This window comes from Xiphophorus maculatus, chromosome 5 (genome assembly GCF_002775205.1).
Source record: "Xiphophorus maculatus strain JP 163 A chromosome 5, X_maculatus-5.0-male, whole genome shotgun sequence".
NCBI lineage: Eukaryota > Metazoa > Chordata > Actinopteri > Cyprinodontiformes > Poeciliidae > Xiphophorus > Xiphophorus maculatus.
In genome coordinates this window covers 11,843,275-11,864,180 of record NC_036447.1, presented here as the reverse complement: position 1 = coordinate 11,864,180, position 20,906 = coordinate 11,843,275, and the positions used below count along the sequence as shown (strand labels likewise).

The 20,906-nt window shown below is 37.5% G+C and overlaps 1 protein-coding gene across 7 annotated transcripts in view; it reads right to left on the bottom strand.

The window, feature by feature from the left end:
- The window catches only part of LOC102235489 (adhesion G protein-coupled receptor L3-like), a 162,981-nt gene that overhangs the window by 129,211 nt on the left and 12,864 nt on the right, over positions 1-20,906 (bottom strand). For all 7 annotated transcript variants that reach the window (XM_014471006.2, XM_023333514.1, XM_023333515.1 and 4 more), the window contains exon 2: positions 10,866-10,946. The gene's annotated coding sequence lies outside the window, so the exon portion shown is untranslated. The remainder of the gene's footprint in view (positions 1-10,865; positions 10,947-20,906) is intronic.

Genomic DNA, 20,906 nt, shown 5'->3' with positions numbered 1-20,906 from the left:
TAAGGACTTTTGGGTTAAAGTTGGCTGAAAGTTTATTTTCTGAGAAAAAACAACAGCAGAAAGTTCAAATCCATGTTTATACCAGTGTGAGACCTAACAGGCTCAAGGAATGTTGCCTCTGTTCACGTCTAGTCCCCTTTCACACCAAGTTCAAACATCCAACCGGTGATACTGAGCAAACATTGAACTAGAAGAGACTTTTTTTTCCTCAAAGTCCTTTCTCAACTTCTTCATCTTTCTGGGATTGTCTGTGGGTTTCAAGAAACACAGAAACTTTTCAATAAAACTTCTTATTTCACAGACACAGTAGCAACTAGAAACACAATGAAATTGTGCTCATCAGGGATATAAGTATGCTCATGTCTCACTCCGCTTCAAAGGTAAAAGCAAATGTCACTTCAGATTTGAAATGGAGATGCACACGTCTGTTGAATATGATGTTGTCAGAACTGGAGCCTATTACGTTACATCTGCCGCATAGGCCAACTCAAATTACAGATAATCTGATTGAAATACTCAACATGATGAACTTTACACTCCGTTAAAGGTAGAAACAAAGCCCCTTACACTGAAATGTATTTGAGACGCTGCTCCTCTGTCAAATATTAGTCAATTCCAGTTTACAAAGCACTGTTCAAACTATTAATTATTGGGACGATGGTGGTAGGAGTTTGTGGAGGAGTTTGTCCCACAATCAGTGGGTTGCTGGCTTGATCCCCACTCCTTTCGCCTCTGTTGTTGCCACCATGTGTGAGTGAATTAGTAAATGACTGAAAGTAGTGTGAAGCACTTTGGGGTCTTCTGGACTTGATAAAGCTCTATGGGTGTACAGGACACTTATCATTTTGAAAAGGAGTATGGCACAACTGAAAACTTTCCAGGACAAGAAAATAATCTAAAACAATGAGAAAACGATGTATAATTCTCCTTCTACTTGTCCTCTGTTTAGTCTATTACATAAAATCCCAATAAAATTATTTGAAGTTTCTGTTTGTGAGGCGAAAAAGTTCAAGGGATATGAATGAACATTTTTGCAAAATACTGCACATTTCTAAACCTACGATCACATGTAGTCACACAGATGACGCTGCAGTTTTCTACAAATAGAAGAGAGTCCCCCATAAGAGGGGGGAAACTAATGGTTTACAAAACTGCCTCTGATACACTCAATTATGTCAGCGAGAGATGCATTGATGTTGATTTTACTGCCACAGCCGTTATTTTCCTCCCTTTGATTCATCTGTCTTCTCCTTCATACCACCTTCCCTCTTCCCTCCGACGCCATCTCCCTCTTCCCCTCTGTCGCTGTGCTCTGAACCCAGTACTGTCAAAATGGATCCGTCAAAGCCGTGCCTTAAACCCGGAGGCAGCATTTATGTGCACATGCGATTGTATTTGTCAGAGGGGGGAAGAGAAAGTCGTCCCGTACAGTATGAAGAACAGCCAACTCAGCAATGAGTGATGGTGCTTTGATGAAGGAGGCAGAAAAACAGGCCAAATGCAAGACTTGTGGCATACATTTAAACCCCCAAGAAGCAGGCTTCACAGGCGAATATCCTCAATTAGGTGAATATCTCTAAATAAATAGGAGCTTCATCAACTATCAGTTATTCTTTTTCAAGTTCTGGACCTTTCGTTTACATTCATGCAATCTTTTTTCAATCCCCGTTTTCTGTTCAATGGATTTCTTGTGCCACATCCTCTGTCAATGCAGTTCCTCCCTGCTGCTCAGTAAAGATGGTTAGAAATGTTTACTGCTCTTCATGGGCTTCTCATCCTTGGTTTTGCATTTCAAACTAACCTTACTTGAAAGAGATCCCTCTAGTCTAGATAACGAGACTGCTTCTCCTATCACTCTAATAGGACATCCAAATACTGGCTCAGAGAAATGCAAACTTTCAAAGATTTGCTCAGAATCAGCAAACTTCAGATCCCAGTGATTCAGTAAAGTCAGGCAAAGAAAAGGAGATTTCTGCATAAGACATCAAGCTCCTAACCTTTTGCTTTTGCAGTCGTGAACTGTATCGAGGTCTTGAAATATTTATTCCAATATGCCTTTCTGGGGTGCTTACCAGGCTCTTCATGATTCAATAATACATAAGCATCAACACTGGTATATAAATATAAAAGGGAGCACTTAAGGCTGGATTGTCTAAATACTGAGAAAATGGCATTGAAAATACAGATGGATAAGAGGAGGATACATGCGTTTTCAGACTGTCACCTTCACTTATGCATAAGAAAACGCACTGGTGGACTCATAAAGAATACCCCTCACTCGCGTATCACAGAATACATTGAATGTTACAGTCCTTTTGAGACCCTTTGACGGCAGCAAAGCTGAGCACTGTGATGTGCACATAACATCCCGTGACGGATGTCCACAGTGAAGCAGGAACATTTGTCTACAAATACATTTGTTTGATGTTGCGTTTTTAGTTCTCTGGGAACAAAGGCGGGAATCTGCACTGAGGAACAGATTTTTCTTCAAAGTTTGCTGGGATTGAGGAGGCCCAGCAGTGCGCTAGGAAAAAATGTACCTGGTGCATCAAGATATAAAAAAAATAAATAGATAAAAATTAAGAGTTATTGTTGGTGCCTGCAGGGCTGATCCTTGTGTGTAGGCTTAGAGCTTAAATGTGGTTGCCATATAATTGGACTGAATTTCTAGAACTGATCAATCTGAAGGAAAAAGCTGTATGTATAACAAGAGAATGACTTCACCAGAAAAATATGTTTTTTAACCTCATTGTCACAGATTAGAGTTAAATCTGACAAAAATGTGTGCTGTCCCTTGAAGAGAATTGTGTAATATGAGAGATTCTGAGAACTTTTAAAAGGTAAAATAGGGAAATATTAGCAAATAAACATGGGACCACTACAAAAGAAGTGTTTTCACGAAATATTTGTTAAATAGTGTCGACACATATAAAGCCAGTTTGTTGCAGTTTGTTTTTATTGTTTATACTTTTATCTTCCACAGGGATTGTTTTTTTTTTCAATTGTCCAGAATATATAATGTGGAATAGGACTCTATAAAAGATTTTACATGCCCCTATATGCGCAAACTGATTTATGTAGAGGTTTTATATTCACTCTACGTGTGTTTTATATATTTTGTGGATTATACTTATGTTGGAATGATTTAACCTTTATTCTATCAATGTTGATATACATATTTTTGAGATATTTTTGAGATCTGTACTTTGACAAGGTTGGATGCTTAGCTCAAGAATATGCTGTACTTTTATCCGAAGGTTGAAGTTCAAGATGTCTTCATGTACTTTCTAAGAGGTTGATAGTACAAAGTGTATCGTTTGAAATGGTAATATGAAATTGCAAATAAAAATGCATAATGTGTCCTAAATTGTCATTAAAGAAATCTTAAAATACAGAAAAACTGATGTTAAAATGTATCACTTCTGATATTTAGAATGCATTTGTTGTTCTTAGGGGATTTTGTCAATATTTTTGTAAAGGAATGCCATGTATATATTTTAGTTTGAAAATGTGATAAATACAGAATTTAAATTAAAAAAATGTAATTAATACTTAAACATTATTGTTAATAGGATCCATTAAAAAGTTTCATTTTCAATATACTAAATTTCCTGACAAATATTTAATGCAACAGGCTTTAATTGATTAGGATATGCATGAAATGCATCATTTCAAAATGAGATTCAGAGGTACTTAAAATGTTAGCCCGTAGCAATGGCGTTATTGTTGATTGCAGGGCAATGTGGTTATTTGCACACACAAAAACCACAACTGTTGCATTTCTGAGGAGCTCCATCCTTCACTTCTTGCAAATTGATGAGACAATGAGCTCCTGCAGGATGTATGGGTGGCGATTTTGATGCAATCAATGGGGACAGCGAAGGTAAACACAGTACTAAATGTCATCTGCGGTGATTGTGCCGCCTCGGTATCACCTCGGGTGGATGATCCAAATAGCCAAAATCAATAATCTAATCATTTCATATTCAAATCACACAGACCTGAGGTCTGGATCTTATTGCAGTTTCATATCCCTGGTGGGCGGATGTGTTCCAATCAGCAAACCAAAGCAGGCAGGTGCACTGAAAATACAGTAATTCAGCAGAGATTGAAAGTGAGATCACAGTGATTAAACTGAATTATTTAATCTGTTTTTCACAGAATTACATGAAAGATATATGTTTCATGTTGGTTTTCAATCTTTCTTTATCTTTATTGTAAATTATTGGTGTATCGAGTCGTTTTCCCATGGCATTAAATCTTGATATAAAGATCTAATGCCTTTAGATCTTTAAAGGCATTAGATCTTTAAAGATCTAATTGCTTCATACTAAGACTTAATGAAGCAAGTCTCAGTATGAATATATCTGGTGGACTAAAGTCTCATCTTCTACTATGAGCCCACATTTGAAACTGAGTATTTTAAGTCAACAGCTTGTACTATATACGTGTGAGACTCTTACTTTGAAAAAATACAGAAATCAGTTCTTGAGTTTATTTAGTGATATGACAAAGTCGACTTGTACAAATTTCTTGGCTACTTGACATCACTTGACTTCCTCGAAACTGTATAAAGTGTCAAAATGTGCAGAAGTATAACTGTGTGCATATTTTTGCAATTTATTGTGTATAATAATTGTGTATAAACTGTTTAAAAAGAGTTTAAACTTTTTCTTCTTGAAACACTGAAGAAACTAATTTATTTGGGAAAAAAAATCAGAATGTAAGCTTTCCATAATTGGCTGCTTTGCAACACACTTTATGTTCTCACAATAAATGAAACATCTGCCAGCTCTGACCAAGATGTACAGTAAACACAAAAGTGGACTTTTTCTGCAAATGTAACATTGTGTTTTTGATGAAATTTCTGTTGAAGGCCCCTAAATATATCAACAATCTCTGTAGTGGGTGATAAGGATAATTGAACTGGTAAACAGACACATGGAGAGAAAACATCTGTGAGAGCATCTGCACATTGCTGTGCTGAGCCCTTCAGAAGTCTACATTTACAATATACTCTACATGATTAGCACTATTCCGCAAGCAAAACACCATAAATGGGAAAAGGCACCGATTAGGAAGAAAGAACAGGACTTACTACCATGACTTGTTTTCTTTAATAAAAGTGCTTCACACAAATTAGGCGGCTAATCCTACATGGAATATGGTGTGGCCCTGAATAGCTTCTTTTTCCAACTTGTTTACAAAGAGCATCTCTGTAGGCTATTCCCAGCTGATATGTGTATGCAAGTGTACATGTCCTGGAGGTTGTACCAATGCACTCAGGTGCCAATGCACTGTATTTGTAAGTGTCAATATGTGTGTGTTTGTAAATGAATTTTAATCTGACTATATGTGTGTGACTTTGTGGTGTGTAGGCGTGCGTAGGCGTGCGCAAGTGTGTGTGTTTGTCCTCCCCTGCCGCTCTATTCAGATCTTAGGAGGAAAGAAACAGTACATAAGGGATTGACTTGTATCTACGGAACAGTCAACAAGTCAGACCACACCAAGGAAAAATGGGAGAAACAGTAATTCCTGGAGTAATATTTGCAAGCATTTGACACATATTCATAAATTATCAATGCATAATCTCTTTTTATCCGTGCTTTGACAAAACATGCTCGGGTTTGCATGAATGACAGAGGAGAAGCAGCTGAAAGGAGAGAAAGACAGATTACATTCACACATTGCCATCATCACACCTGGGAACGATGTAGTACAGTTGCACTGAGCCGCACCGCTGAGCAAAGAGCCCCGCCACTGGAAAAGTTAAAGGTTAAGTGCTTACGGGGCATGGTCCTGGTGGTACTTGTTGAGGGATTTTCGAGTTTTTCAGCAGCGAGATTTTCACAGCTGCAACACAACCAAGTCTTAAAACATGACCTTTCAGTGTGAATCCAATCTCCTCTGGGCCGATCTGTTACCAAAGGTCAATACATCCCTATTAGAGCTAAATTCGGAATTGTTATCTTTTGTTGCATTTGTATGCCTATTATTGTCAGCAGATACCTATTAATGCAAAATGCAGTTGTTTTTTTTTACATAAATAAATAAATGTAATGATTTATTCATCTGATGATTTTTTTTCTTCTTGTGAAAGTATGGAAGTTTTATACACCTTATCAGGTTACAATCTTAAACGATTATTTTTATTGGGACTTTATGTGAAAACAAAGTAGCACAAAAAAGTGAAGAGGAACTAAAATAATACATGGTTTTCCAATGTTTCAACAAATACAAATCTGAAAGTTTGTAACTACCCCTCTTTACTTTGGCATCTATCATTTAATCTCATTATGACAACGCATGTTGTGGGATTAATAATAAAAATGGTGAGAAAAAAAACAGTTGCTTAAAAGAAAGACACAAATATTTCTGTTGGAAGTGTGCCATGAGCCACTGTACGCATGTGGAAGCAGGTGTTCAGGTAAAAGGTAGTCTTTTTTCTTTGCCTACACGCAAAACAGATTTAACAGCCTAAAACTAACATTGCATGTGGTGATGGCAGCATCATTCTGCTGGGATGGTTACTGTATCTACCGAAGGTCAGTCATTGGGAAGACAAAAAGAGCCAAATCCAGATCACTTTGAAACAATTCTGACTAATCTTAAGTATTATAATATATTATTTTGTAACAGAATATGATTCAAATACTAATAAATCCTAATAAATTCACAGGACATTTGTGTCTGTATATAAAAAAATAGTAAATAAATATTTACACTAAATGTCAAATTTGTGAATGAAATTTAATGAAAAACTCAAATATTTCTGGTCTGAAATGGCTTGAAGAGACATAAAGGTAATTCTATTCATTCCATGAATATTGCTCAAAGCCCCATCTCATTTATTAAATAAACACAAATAAGTTTTTTTCCAATAGGTAGACAGACTTAGAGACATGCAAACAGACGTCTCAGATCTGCATCTCTATTGCATCCTGTGTCAGATCTAGAGTTTCAGAGACATCTGCATCCTGCCCGGTTCTGGGTTCATGTGGTTTCCACACGTCTGTTTGTGTGCAATTCTCCACACAGCCAGGCTGTGTCTAATTGCACGGGTCCATCTGTCAACTCTCAGAAACAGGCTTCTGTCTTACAGGCACAAACAGCACAGACGAAAGTACGCCAGCACAGAAAACACACATGCCACAAGTGGCAGCCTCAAAGCCCTCAACTTGGACCCTGGACAATCTGCAGCCTTCCTGTGGCAGCTGTGTGGATGGCATTGACTGGCAGGGTTTACATATGGGCTCTGTCTTATCAGGTCATGTTGTAAAACAATAAGCGTGCATTCAATGGTGGGTCCACCAAGAAGGGGGGTATGAATGGTAACTTACTGTTTGTGTGCACAGGTTGTTTTATTAGAAAAATAAGTAAGTATGGGCACAAAAAGCAAGGCCTCCATATTGAAATAAAATTTCAATAATCTAGCCTTTTAATTTAATGATTTAACTGTATATTTATTAGTAGAGAATATTCTAGAAATTTGAAGATATTACTGAAATTACAGTCATATTTACCAACATATTTGATGCTAAAATTCCAAATACATTATTTTATACAGGCACTTAAGTTGTTTTAGTAAATGTTTGTCAACCTAAAGATAAATTGGGTGTTCACAGTGCCTTGCAAAAGTGTTCATACACCTTTGTCACATTTAGTCAAGTTACAACTTCATCAACAATATGCATACAACCAGAGCTACAATAGAATGTCTTTGGTTAAATTATATGCATGTTAGAGAATGGCTTAGTCAAAGTCAAAGTCTAAATCTAATTGAGAATTTGTGGTCGCACTTGAAAATGGATATTGACAGATACCAATCTGATGGAGACTGAGCTAATTTGCAAAGGACCATGGGCAAGCATATCAGGTTTTTTTTTTTTAATGAAGCTGGTAGAGGCATGCTACAAAGGATGCCTCAAATACATCTAAATGCAACACTTTTTAGAACCTAGGTTTTTTTTCCTTGCATCATTTTCTATTTACTTCGCAATAATATCTGCTTATTTGCTATAGTCGCTCATATACCACCCCAATATAATGTGAATACAGTATAAATACTTTTGCAAGGTACTGTATATCATAAGTGAGTGCTACATGTAATTTCAGAGTGTGTTAATTTACTTATCTGCATTGTGCTGCTGCGTGAACTCACTTAACATCCGGCCAGTACAGATTGTATTTCAGTCTGAGCTCTCATTAGTAATGAGGCAAATGAAGGTTGTGTACGTGGAGCAGGAAACACCTGTTTCTCACAGGGACAGAAACATACCCCCTACCTCTCGAACACAAAGAATGACATATCCCATTTCCCACTGTTCTTTCTTCTCACTCATTGTTTCACTGAATTAAAGACAAAATGGGGCCTTGATATCACAAAGTTAGCTTTCAAAGCAAGCATTCAGATTCATATGAGAGCAGAGGAAGGAAGGAAGGAAGGAAGGAAGGCATGCTGGTTGAGAAATCCTGGATAGGAAGTGTATGACAAATGAAATCATATACAGTGCTTCCAAAAGTATGTGAACGTTTTTCAACCTTACCCTACATATTTTTCTTTTTTTCCCAACACTTAAGTATTTCAGATAATCAAACTAATTTTGAATTATGATTTCAGCTATTAAGGGAAAAAACATATGCAAATCGCTTGTTGCTAAATTGCAAATTAAATAAGCATAAATACTTACGGTAATTTCGTTAGTCACACAAAGGCCTAATATCTCCTGGACCCATAATCAATAAATCCTATAAACAGAACTTGTCCAAAAACATGCCTAAAGCTTAACAGAGTCTACAAAACATGTCCAATCTAAAAAAAAGAAAGAACAGATGAGAAACAAAGTAATTTATATTTACTGATTAATAGAGTATGAGAGCACAGTGAGAGTCGTTCTCCAAATCATAAAACAGTAGTGAACTGTCCCAGCAATACCTTATCTACTAAAACTGCAAAGAGTGACTTCTAAAGCACAGAAAATGTTGCTTACCTCAGTTAAGGAGACAAAAAGAAACACAAAGGAATGTCTCACATTTCATTAAAAACATGTTAAGGAGTCCAAGAACGTTTGGGAAAATATTCTGTGGACTGACGAGACAAAAGTAAAACACTTTAGAACATATGTCTCCCAGTATTTAAGAAACAGAACATCAGAGAAGATCGTGTTAGAGTCTGCTTTGCTGCTTGAAGACGTTGACAACTTGCTGTAATTGATGGAACTATAAATGCTGCTCTGTATCGCACAATAATGAAGGAGAATGTCCAACAAAAAGTTTGTGACCTCAGCTTCAACGGCACTTACGTTACGCAGCAGGACAAATATTCATAGGACAATTGGAAGTGAACTTTAAGATCAATCAGAGAATAAAAAAAAAAAAATCTTGATAGTCATCACACCATAAACCTAAACTGGTTGTTCATGCTTGCAAACCATCCAATGTGGCTAAATCAAAATAATGTGACCAAATTCCTCTACTGCAATGTAAGATATTTATTGCCAAGAATGAGCGGTTTGGATTATTTTTCTACCTTATACTGAACAATAAAACAGTGATTTGTACTTACTCTAGTCATGTTTTTAATATTAAAATAAATTCAATGGTTTGCAACAATTAGATGTGACAAATAAAGCAAAAAGAAAGAAATATGAAAAGGAGCAAAATCTTTTCACAATAATGTATACATGCTACACTTTTCAGAGTTTTTTTTACTGATTACTTAATAAAATACACTGGAGTCTGTTTGGAACATGACAAAATGTTGAAAATTAAAGGAGTAACAATATTTTTGCAAGACTTGTTGAGGACTGCACCACAATTTCAGAATGTAGAAAAAAATTCTAATATTAAGATGCAATACGGGTGAAATCTAAAGGCAAAACAGAAAATGCCTAACGCTCGTCTTGAACGGCACCATCAAAATGGACATTTTGAGGCCTGTGGTGAAACGCGCTTGAAAATTAAACCCACGAAATATCACCAATAGCAAAGAAAAATTCAAAACCACACAGTAGGGGAAAGTGAGCACCCTGCTTTCACATTACTCTCAGCCAATTCAATCAATACAGAATAGAATCTTGCATGAAAACATGACCTCTGGGTTTTTACACAGCAAAGATGCAATATATTTCTCCTCTTAGTGAGAAACGGACGTCAACTGCTGCTCCTTGGCAAGTGTGTCAATATCAAACAACTGCGCCTCCCTCTATTGCCAATAAACTGATTGTGCAATTCATCAGCCAACTCTGGGAGACAGTATTCCTAATTAAACGGAAGCTCGTAAATTCGACATTTTACAGGTCTTGCTCAGCTTGTAAATACAGTGTAAATAAGTTGTGGTTAGTGGCTTCATGGGCAGATGAAGGTCTGCGTTTGTGGTAAAACTCCTGCTGATGCGTTCAATGAACAGCAGGCCAATTGCAATTAGAACTCTGTTTGCTCCCATGCTTCCAGTGCGTCTCTCCTGCTCTTTTCCATCCTTGCTGCCTTCACGGCATGCCGCGCGTTCTTCCATATTCTTTCTGAAGCCTGGTCGAATCAGATTGGATTAGCACTTTCAGAGGACACATTTGTTCGGGCCAATTAAAGCACTTCCTGGCACAGATGGAACCCTGAGGTCTCTGGGGAAAACCCCAGGTCGCATTTGGGTTCTAAAAAAGCATAACGCATACTGTAGAGTCTGCAAAAAAAAAAAAAAACACAGCACCAGCTGTGTGTGTGCATTTGCTTGGCTATCCCTTCAGGCCTAAATATGGCTGCTGTAAATAAAAATGCATTCTGACCTGACCGGAGTACCTTGGTAAATATGTTTAAAATTGTTACACAACCAGACTGCATGTATTTAATATTGCCACACATATTCTTACCTGATAGTGTATATCTTCTTTTGTTGGAGGAAAATGAAACCGCAGAGAATCACATCTCAGTGGCAGCAAGACGTCCTCAACCTGGAGAGAAGAGCGAGGGGGAAACACAGAGAGGAGGGGGTGTTATTCAAGCTCACTGAACTAAAGTCCCTGTCATTTTTCACAATAGAGACAGATACCTATAATATGTAGTGAATGTGGGGTGCCATGTGAATAATGGCCCCATCCAGATTGTGTGAATAGCCATAACCCACTCAAACACAAGAACCAGACGGTTCACAAAGCCGGTGCGGCTTGCAGGGGCGCCTGTTTGGTGTTTACACCGCCACGCTTGTGTGTGTGCTTGTGCAATCCGCCTCGTAATGACCTCTTAAGTGTTGGGATATCAAAGACTGTAATGGTCTACCTCTGTTCTCCCTGGCAGTTTACTGAGTGGAAAGCTCTCTTGTGCCATGATAGCTTGTTGATATGGTTAGCATTTCTCTGTCAAATGCCCGGGATGAGGGGAAATTGGTACCTGTGTTTCACAGATGCAGAGACAGACTTTCATATCTAAAATGGTTTGCATCCTCTTCCAACTTTGTCATTTAATTTTTCTCTGTCGACTTCTGTATTTGTTCAGTTATTCTTGCCAGCATGTCTCATTATATCTTTACAATACATGGTCTTGCAAAAGCACTGATGCTTTTTGAACTTTTTCATATTTTGTCATGTTATAGCAACAAGCATATGTGACAGACCAATATAAAGTAAAGCGGGATTATGAACTGAAAAGAAAATTGTATATTGCTTTTAAACTTTTTTGCAAAAACATATCCCCAGTGTGGTGCAGATTTGTATCTAGGCCCATTTGCTTCAACCAGTAGTTGTACTTCATAAATCTGGAATTTATGTAAGAATGGTGAGACAGAAAACATGTAAAGTATAGTGCTGTATTAAGATGAGAAGAAAACTGAACTTTCTGGCCTGCATGCAATATGATATGTGAGTATTGGAAAACTAACTCCAGACATCAACCATAACATTACATTCCCACAATGATGGGTGGTAGAGGTACCATCAAGCTGCAGCAGAATTTTTCTTCTGCAGGATCTATGAAGCTGGTTAGTTAATTAGAAAATGGATGGGTTCGTATTCTTGTTGAATACCCACTTCATTTGGCATTTCTTCTTCAACATAAAGCATGACCTGTACTTACACACCCCCATAGCACAATGCTTGAACCACTGTGCTTCCCAATGTCCTCTGGCTTAAATTTACTGTTAAGTTACCTGACAAAATATTTCACCATGTCTCTTTAGGCCTCCCAATGTGCTCTTTATGAGTTCTGCATATGTTTTTTCAATAATGAAATTTCATAAAAACATTCAATGCTTTCTACTTTCAGATCAACTTTTTAATCAAAGTATCTTTTGAATAAAGAGAGAAAGGCACTGTGGCCAACATGTGCTGCCTTTGTCTTTGAAAAAGGGCCGCCTCTTTGATTCACAATTTCTCATTGATTGAATGACTGCACTGACTGATACATACTGGTCTTATTTTGAACAAGCCCATTCTATTAATTCCTATATTACAGAATATTATGGTCAGTGATTATTTTGAACACTACGTATTTCATACTCTTCTGGCACTTACTTCTAAAAACTTTTGAGAACCATACGTCATGTTTTCTTTCCACTTCATGATCATGTTCTGATTGTATAGTCTATCACATAATGTTACAATAAAAGTTATTGAAGTTTGTGATAAAAATTTTAAAAAGCATGACTACTTGTTTTCCATTGATCTGCTTGGAAAAACCTTTCATCGCAGTAATTTTCATCATTGTTTAAGGATAAACATTTTGACCAGCTCCCTAGGATTAAGCTCATTGCGTCCCTTCTCAGTCCCTGCTTTATGCACAGATTCATGCGTATCTCCTCTGGCACGACAAATGCAGTTTGTTCAGTTCTGAGTGTGTGTTTGCGCTCAGTGAGTGTACTGCTGTTTTTCTGGGAAGGATGATGCAGTCCAGGAAATAGCGTCTATCTGTATGCCCTTATTTTCTGGCAGTCTTTATCTGTGAGCCAAGGAAGAATGTTCCAGGCACACACACAAATAAAAAAAATAAAAAAAACAAAATGTAAAATTCATACACACACACATCAAGATCAACAATCTGGGCTTGGACGTCTGTGGCGCTCCAGGGCAGGGCTGTGCAGTAACTGGGTCTATTAGGCAGCACAGGAGGCCAGAAGCTGTTTCTCTGCGTTAGATGCCTTCATAGAACTCTATTTATATGTGTGATCATGTGTAGGCAGGCAAATATAAAATGTAATACTTATGTTCGCTCTTCGATGCAGCAGAACCACCACGGGCAAGAGATAATTAGTAAGAAATAACTTAAGTGATGAGCATCCCCACCTATGCAGCCCATCCATGCTTGTCTGACTTGTTTCTCTCGGAAGACAGTAAGCATTATTCACATCTAGCTGGATAACACCGGTGGCATCAGTGCGGAAGGAATGGAGGAAGAAAGGTGGAACAGAAGTGGGTTCGGATGCAGAAGAGAGGAACTGAAAAACAAGGTTTGCGTAAGCAGTGGAACATGGAAAAGAATGAGATTTTCATTAAGGCTTGTTTAGGTGAACAAGTAGGAGAGGGTCAAAGATGCAGCCACTGAAAAGTCCATGCATACACCAATAGCCAGGCACCATTTTCCTAAACCCCTGTAAAGGATTTACTCATTAAATTGTAAGTCGCTCTTCAACTGTCAGAGGGCACAACTTCCCAGAGTATACCACAACAACATCTTTATGGGAAAATATGTTAGATTTAACCAAGACACACATGAGAAAAGCTACCCTTGGCAATACATTCATACAGAAAGAATTCCAGCTTAACAATCAGAACTTGTATTGAAAACCATCGCAGGAAGGAGTGCTTCCTTTTCGAGAAGGACTGTGGGGATATAAAACTAGAGTGCCTGTTTTTGTTACATGTAGGCTTATTGTTGCAGACTAGAAATTTTCCAGTGGAAGTAAATACCTGGCAACACAAACAAGGCAGAAGAGACACAAATAAGGGACAAAATATTACATTATTTTATTGGAGAAATAAAACAGCCACAAGAACTCATCTCAGTAACATAGTGTTTTTGACTTAAAGGGCTAGCTCAGTATTATATTGCTGAAAGTGTATGGATCAGTTATATTCCCTCTGTCTTTACTTCATAAGATACATTATTTCAAACTGTTAGACTACCACACCCAAGACAAAGACACCTCCAATCCCCAAAACATTTAGCTGTGCAGTTTATGCAAATGCCCTTTAATGAAACTGTAGCCCATTGTAACATTAACATTACATTAAAAATGTTTTTTTCACAGGACAAGGATATAAGATACAGTGTACCACCAACAATCTTCCAATGAGAAATACACTCTGAGAACTGATATGTGGTGTTATAGTCAGAGGTCTGGTGGTGTTATATATCAGAGAAGCAAGGCATTATGAAAATTAATAAATTAGGATCCACTTAAGATATTTTTATTTGAAATTTATTTTGACTAAAAAACCTGTTTCACACAAATCCTTTGTTTCACACAAAATATTCATTGGCAGAGGACCGCCAATAACCTGTCTTTCTAATGTAAATAATCACTGTCATCTCTCTAACCAACCACCCAATGTAAAGTGACAATGGTGGGAAAATTCATGAAACACTGGTCACATAAACAGTTGGCGACTGGAGCTGTTTCACAATAGTAGAAATTCACTTTCGGCTCAACCATACGACTAGCCTCAGTCTCTCGGTAAAAGTAGTTCAAGAATTATTTTTTCCTAGTTTAAGTTAAGTTTTAAGTCTTTGCAAGGCAGGTCCAAGTCAACTTGAAAGTCTTTTTCCCAATTCAGTGTCAAGTCTCGTCTCTCTAGCAGCAGAAAGAATTTCTTTAATATATAAAATCCATCTAGTGCGTTCCTAATACATTGTTGTAGGGTTATGAATCCAAATCTGTAGTGTTTTATAAAATCTTTCAGTATTTGAAAGATATTTATTCATGTTTAGATTTTAATATGTTACCATTTAAATTACTGTCCAAAAAATTGCTTTTAAACCTATTAGTACGTATTTATTCACACCTCCATTATATACTGCACGAATAAAGGTTTAAAGGGTTTTCTCCTCAGACTGAGCTGGAGATTTTTTTAATAACATTCGGAAACTATGGGGGCTATTATCATAAGGCCAAAACACTGTGGCATTTCTTGCTTAGTTATCAGAATCTCTTATTGTTCTAGTTCCACTTGTATCTATAAACAGAAACAGCAGAGTCCTTTCTTTGGGTGCTTTTTTTGATCTTGCTAACCACATCAGTCTATCAGTAATGTCTGTACTGATGTAAACAGACAGCTCCAGTTCATATCTCCGTTGTCTTCTGTTTCTTCCTGCTAATGTATGTTTTAAAGCTACCAGTAGTATGTGTTACAATCTACAATCATATATTTTTTAAATGCTTAAAGAAAAAGGAAAAGTCCAGAAACAGGTGAGCGCTTGAGCATTTATTAGGAGCTTATGAGGGTTACTGGAAAAAAGGGTTTTGGTCAGGGTGCTCTTGCCTTACTGAACAGTGGATAGATGAGTTTTTCTTTCCATTATTTTTCCTCTGTTCCTCTCGGTTCTATCTTTTGGAAGAAGAGCAGGTTTCACATGAGACACGCTTCACATTTTCCCACAGGAAAACAATAGTGTTTTCTATTGTGAGAAGCAGCGGTTGGATCACTGTGCCACATCATCCCCATTATTCATCAGTCCTCTGGATGTAATTAGGACTGTGCCATATGCTTTCATGATCGTTTTTCATGTATTAGCCTTTGTAATTATACAATAAACCAAAGATTGCATCATAACAGTCTAGGATTTTTGTCGATGCCTGTTGGTGGAGATTTATGGCGGAGCTGAAGCTTTCTCTGAAAGGGTGGAGCCTCTTAATGTTCATTTAAAAACCACAGCTATCCCCTTGGTCTCTAATTCAATATAAGCATAAAGAATATGGAGCAATAGTATGCATGCTGTACCCAGGCAGAAAATGAAAGACTCTTGTCTATGTGACCCATATAGATCAGTGAAAGGAGACAAAGAGAGAGTGCGAAAAAAGGAAGAAAGGAGCAAATGATAAATTAAAAGTGCTGGTTGTTCAGCACTTACCAAAAAGCAAAATGTCTTGCTCGTGCAAGAAGCTCTCAGCATATTAGCTCCTGCTTCCAAGCTTCCTATCACCAACTATTCATTTGTTTCAAGGGTTGGTTGTGCTTTCAGAATTTTATAATTACAACAAAACCTATTCTATAAAGCAGAATACTGTAGAATATGTAAAGTGGGCACCGTTTCTGTCTTTTTCCTACTGTACATCTCTATATATTTATTGATTATTACATTTATGTCTTAAATGAAGAAGATGACTATTTGTATGAATTGAACTTGATTCTCAGGGAGAGGGGTTAAGGGAGTAGCCAGCATTTTTCAATGTTGGGAGGGCTTGGGGGGGGCACTGAGAATATCGAAACAGATTGGCTAGGCCGCCCGCCAGCAGGAACAACAAACATAAAGATATGGCATACAGACTATAGCTGGTCAATTATTACACTGTTCAAACCACATTTATTCATTGTTAAGATTTACTTAAATTTATCCCCTCGGATGTTACCATGTATATGAAACATATTACATACTGTATTTCATGTTCATATCGAATGAGTATTTAGAGTGACAAAAAGGAAATAACTAACTCTCATATTAAGCATGTAAGCTAGTTTTTATGTTGAAAAAAGATTTAAACAGGAAGGTTAAGATTAAATAGATTTATAAATTGAGTAATTTTCATATTTTACTGATTTCTTCAAGTGTCAAAACTTCTGAATTTGAAGTTTTGATTACAGAACTTTAAATTCAGAAAAGTTAAGGTGGAAAAACTCAATAAAAGAGTACTTTGTAAATAAATAATATGGATTTAATAATGCTACTAGTAATCAGGTACCCAGTCCTGAGCAGAGATTGTACAATCCTTGTGATACATTCAAAAATCCAGACTCCTACACACAATGGACCAACCATAGCAAAAACCTTGGTAAATTAATTTTGTACAAAGATAGCTTTTTAAAAGACCATATTGGTCAACAAGTACTTCAATTACTCTATCCTCCAATAAAGATCTTGAACCTACACTTTACCTTTCAGCTATGACAGATCTTCTATCATTTATCATCCTATTTGAGTAAAAGCCTTCAAAAAAAGGCTTGTCAGCAAACTCAAGGGGAGGATGTGAACACTTTTTCAATTTTTTTTTAGAAAACAGGCACATGGCCCGTTGTTAGTTATTGCTGTAGGCCCACAGGCTATGGTCCTAGTCATCTGTCTTTGTGTGACACTATCAGGTTCGCTTGCACAACGCAGAGGTGGTAAAATGACTTTATTACACAATGTGAAAGACACTTCAGGGACAAATTGCCAGGGAGGCATCCACACCAAAGGGAGCATGGTGCTTTTATCTGAAGACAGTTGGACCATGTCAGCCTGAGACTTGTGCAGTCTATTCTGCAATCACACGTTGTAAATGTGCTAAAAGGAACCCAGCGGATTTGAGAATTCTCCTTGTCCAGCATTATTCACCAGTCGAAAGAATGAACTTGGGCAGAGAAAGGTGCTAGATTTGCACCTGAAGGCTGTGTGGATAAATTAAGAAGGCGGAAGGCAAGATGCAAAAAGGAACAAGTGACAAAACTTACATTACCATACCATTAGCCACTGTTAGTGTCTTGCATTTTGTTAGCAAATAGCCACAAATTTTAGTTACTGTGAAGAAGTAAGACAATAATGATGCATGTTATTCCAAAACAAAACTTTTATAAATTGCAAACTGAAAAGTGTGGTGTGCATTTGTATGGTAGGCTATTGCCTTCCTATGTAACTTTATTAATAAATATAGTCCTTTGCTTTTATGGAAAAGCTGCAAATTGAAAGCAATTATCATAAGAAAGCTCAAAGAAGGACAATTTTCAGATTTCCTTAAGCTACGGACAGCAAAGAAGATGCTTACGTCCAATAAGACTCAACGTTACATTTTATGGTCATCATGAACATTTTTGTGTGTCTAAGAGAATTCATTTTGCACATCAGTTTGAAACACCATTCCACAAAAGGTACACAATGGCAGCGGTGTCATTGTGTGGGAATCTTTTTCTTCAGCAGACACAGAGAAGCTGGTCAGAGTTGATGGGAGGAAGGGTGAAGCAAAATACAGGGTGATCCTGGGTACAAAACACATTACCCCTAAACATACAGACATGAGTCTAGTCAAAGTAAAGACAAGAATCCATTTGAAAATCTGTGAAAACAAATGAGGTTTAAGCAAGAAACTTAATCACCAGAGGTTTAAAGCTGACAGAGATCAACGGACCCTTGGCAGATGCAACTACAACAAAACCTAGTTCTACAAAACATTGACTCAGAGGGACTGGACACGAATGCCCACAATACTTTACAGATATTTAATAAAAAAAAATTTAAAAAAGAAAAAGACGGAAAAAAATCTTTGTGCTGATCTTTCAAATAAAATCCAAATAAAATACACTGAAGATTGTGGCTGACAATATGTGAAAAGTTTCAAATGTTTATTGTTTATACTTTTGTTCGATCAAGCATGACCAGGTAGTCATTCTTTCCTTTCTTCATCCTATCACACTACAAGAACAACTAAGCTACAGATCAATACTCTCTGTCACATATTCTCACTCCCAAAGACTCCGAATGAAAATGCCATTCGATATCAATCAGCGTCACAGCCGGGCCACAAAGCAGGCACAATAAATGACAGCGTTGTTTTCCAAATTTGCCATCAAATGATGAGTCCCATCAACGTGCTTCAAGTCAGATCTTTCAGCCTGGTTTATGCTGAAAGGAACCAGATGAACAGGGAGTGGAAGATGTATGTAATGCAGTTAAAGTAAAAGCCCAGTAAGCAAGAAATTTAAGAGGGGCCAAGGGATGATGGTATTACAGCCGACGTTGATTGCAGACAATCTGCTGAAGAAGGGGAAGATATGGAAAATATCATTGGTTGCAGCATTGGGGATATGAGAGGCGGGCAAGTGCTGGAAAGTGAAGAGAAAAAAAAGAATAAATTGCATCTATTCAACATGCTGTAATAGACTACAACAAATATTTTACTGCGCAGCAAAACATGACTGCTTATTAAGTAATTGAAGGCAACACTATTCATAAAACAGCCAATCTAGACTTCCCCTTACAACTGTCTTCTGCCTTTTATTTGCATCAAGTCCTTAAACAATCCTGTGTTTTGAAACCCTGCGGTAGTTTCCTCCATTGATAAGAAATGCCGGCTTATACACCATGCCACCGAGAGATTTATGCCCCCAGCCCCGCGATGACCTCATTGTTCACTGCCCCATAATTCAAATCTGATCTGCTGTGTTGCATCACATTGTGTGTGATTCATTTCCATGAAGCCCATTCTCCAAACAAGTGAGGCCTCCTCGGCACGCTACAGTAAACCGACAAACAAAAGCAAAGAATTCCCCATCAGTAACGTTGACCGGCTGGCTTCACACGTAGAACAACACAGAAATGCTTCGTTTAAAGGGACTGGGCTGGGAGAAGGAGGTGAGCACTATTGTAAAGGCCTTCCTGCAGAGACAAAAAATAATCAGTAGACCTTTGAGCGAGCAACTTACAATAATTGATTCTGTATTCGCAGGGTTTTTTTTGTCGCCCCTGTAAACATACAGCTGCAGGCAAGTCCATGTGGGGCCTCCGAGCATCTGATCTTATGCACTCAAGTTCAAGCGTGCTTGTTTAAAGGAAAGTGGTTGTTGTTGATGTGCATCACATTAATGTGTGGAAGGAAATGCATGCATGTATGTGTGTCTATTGACTGGTGACAGCTCTGAGTGGTGTACAGGGAGGTGAAGGACACAGCAGACAAGTGTGGAGCAGGGGATGAAGTTCTTTTTTTTGTCTCTGTGAAAGAGTAATAGCGTCTGAACTAAAGGCTTTACAAGAACAAAGGCGTTAGTAGCAATGTATACCTATAGTGGTGTGAAAATGTACCTGTAGCTTCTTGTCACACTTATGTTTCATACAGTATCTTCAGACAAATGTTAATATCAGATAAAGAGGACCTGCATGAATACTGTGCATAATGCAGTTTTCAAACATTTCCAATGACTGACATGAAGCATTTTCAGTAGCTAAAAATGAGATTTATTTACATATTTACAGAGAAATGTTGGCCCACTCTTCTTTGCAAAATTGGTTTGCTTCAGCCACATTGGATGGTTTTTGAGAATAAAAAACTGAGTTGATTATTATTGATTTTTTAATTATTTGGAGATTGATTGGCTGGTCTACTTTGGATTATTATCTCCTGCCAACCCAAGCAACCTAAACCTAAGCTTATGACTAGGCATTTTCCTTCAGGATTTTTTTAATAGAAAGCCAAAGTTATGTTTCCATCAATTACAGCAAGCCTGAAGTAACAAGGCAGCCCCAGAGTGTCACTATCACCCCTATGTTTGAATGTTGGTATGGTGTACTTTCAAACTCCCACCCCTCCTCCTCGTACATACGTGGGTGATTGACAGTGTTAAAACCCTCCTCCTTGTTACTGGTCGTTTCTTGAGTTTTTCCTCATATTATCCATCTCATACTATGCTGAGAGGTTTTAACAAATGCGTAAAAACAAATTGTTTATAAGAGTGCCATATTGCAGGTTTAAGATGCTGCAGTTGAGATTTATAATTTAATTAGCTTTAATAATGTAAAAGTTGAAATAGTTTTTAGTTGCTTATGTGCAAACAGTGTACAAAATGCATAATGAAATGATTTGTTCCACAGTCATGTCTGCTTTTGATCCATTTGGTATTGATTTACATCCTTATCCTCCAAGCAACAGAGATATTTTCAGATTGTTCAAATGTATATTTATATGTATATATGCATTGTGTATCATCTGTAAATGTTATGCAGCAAATGCAGCAATACTT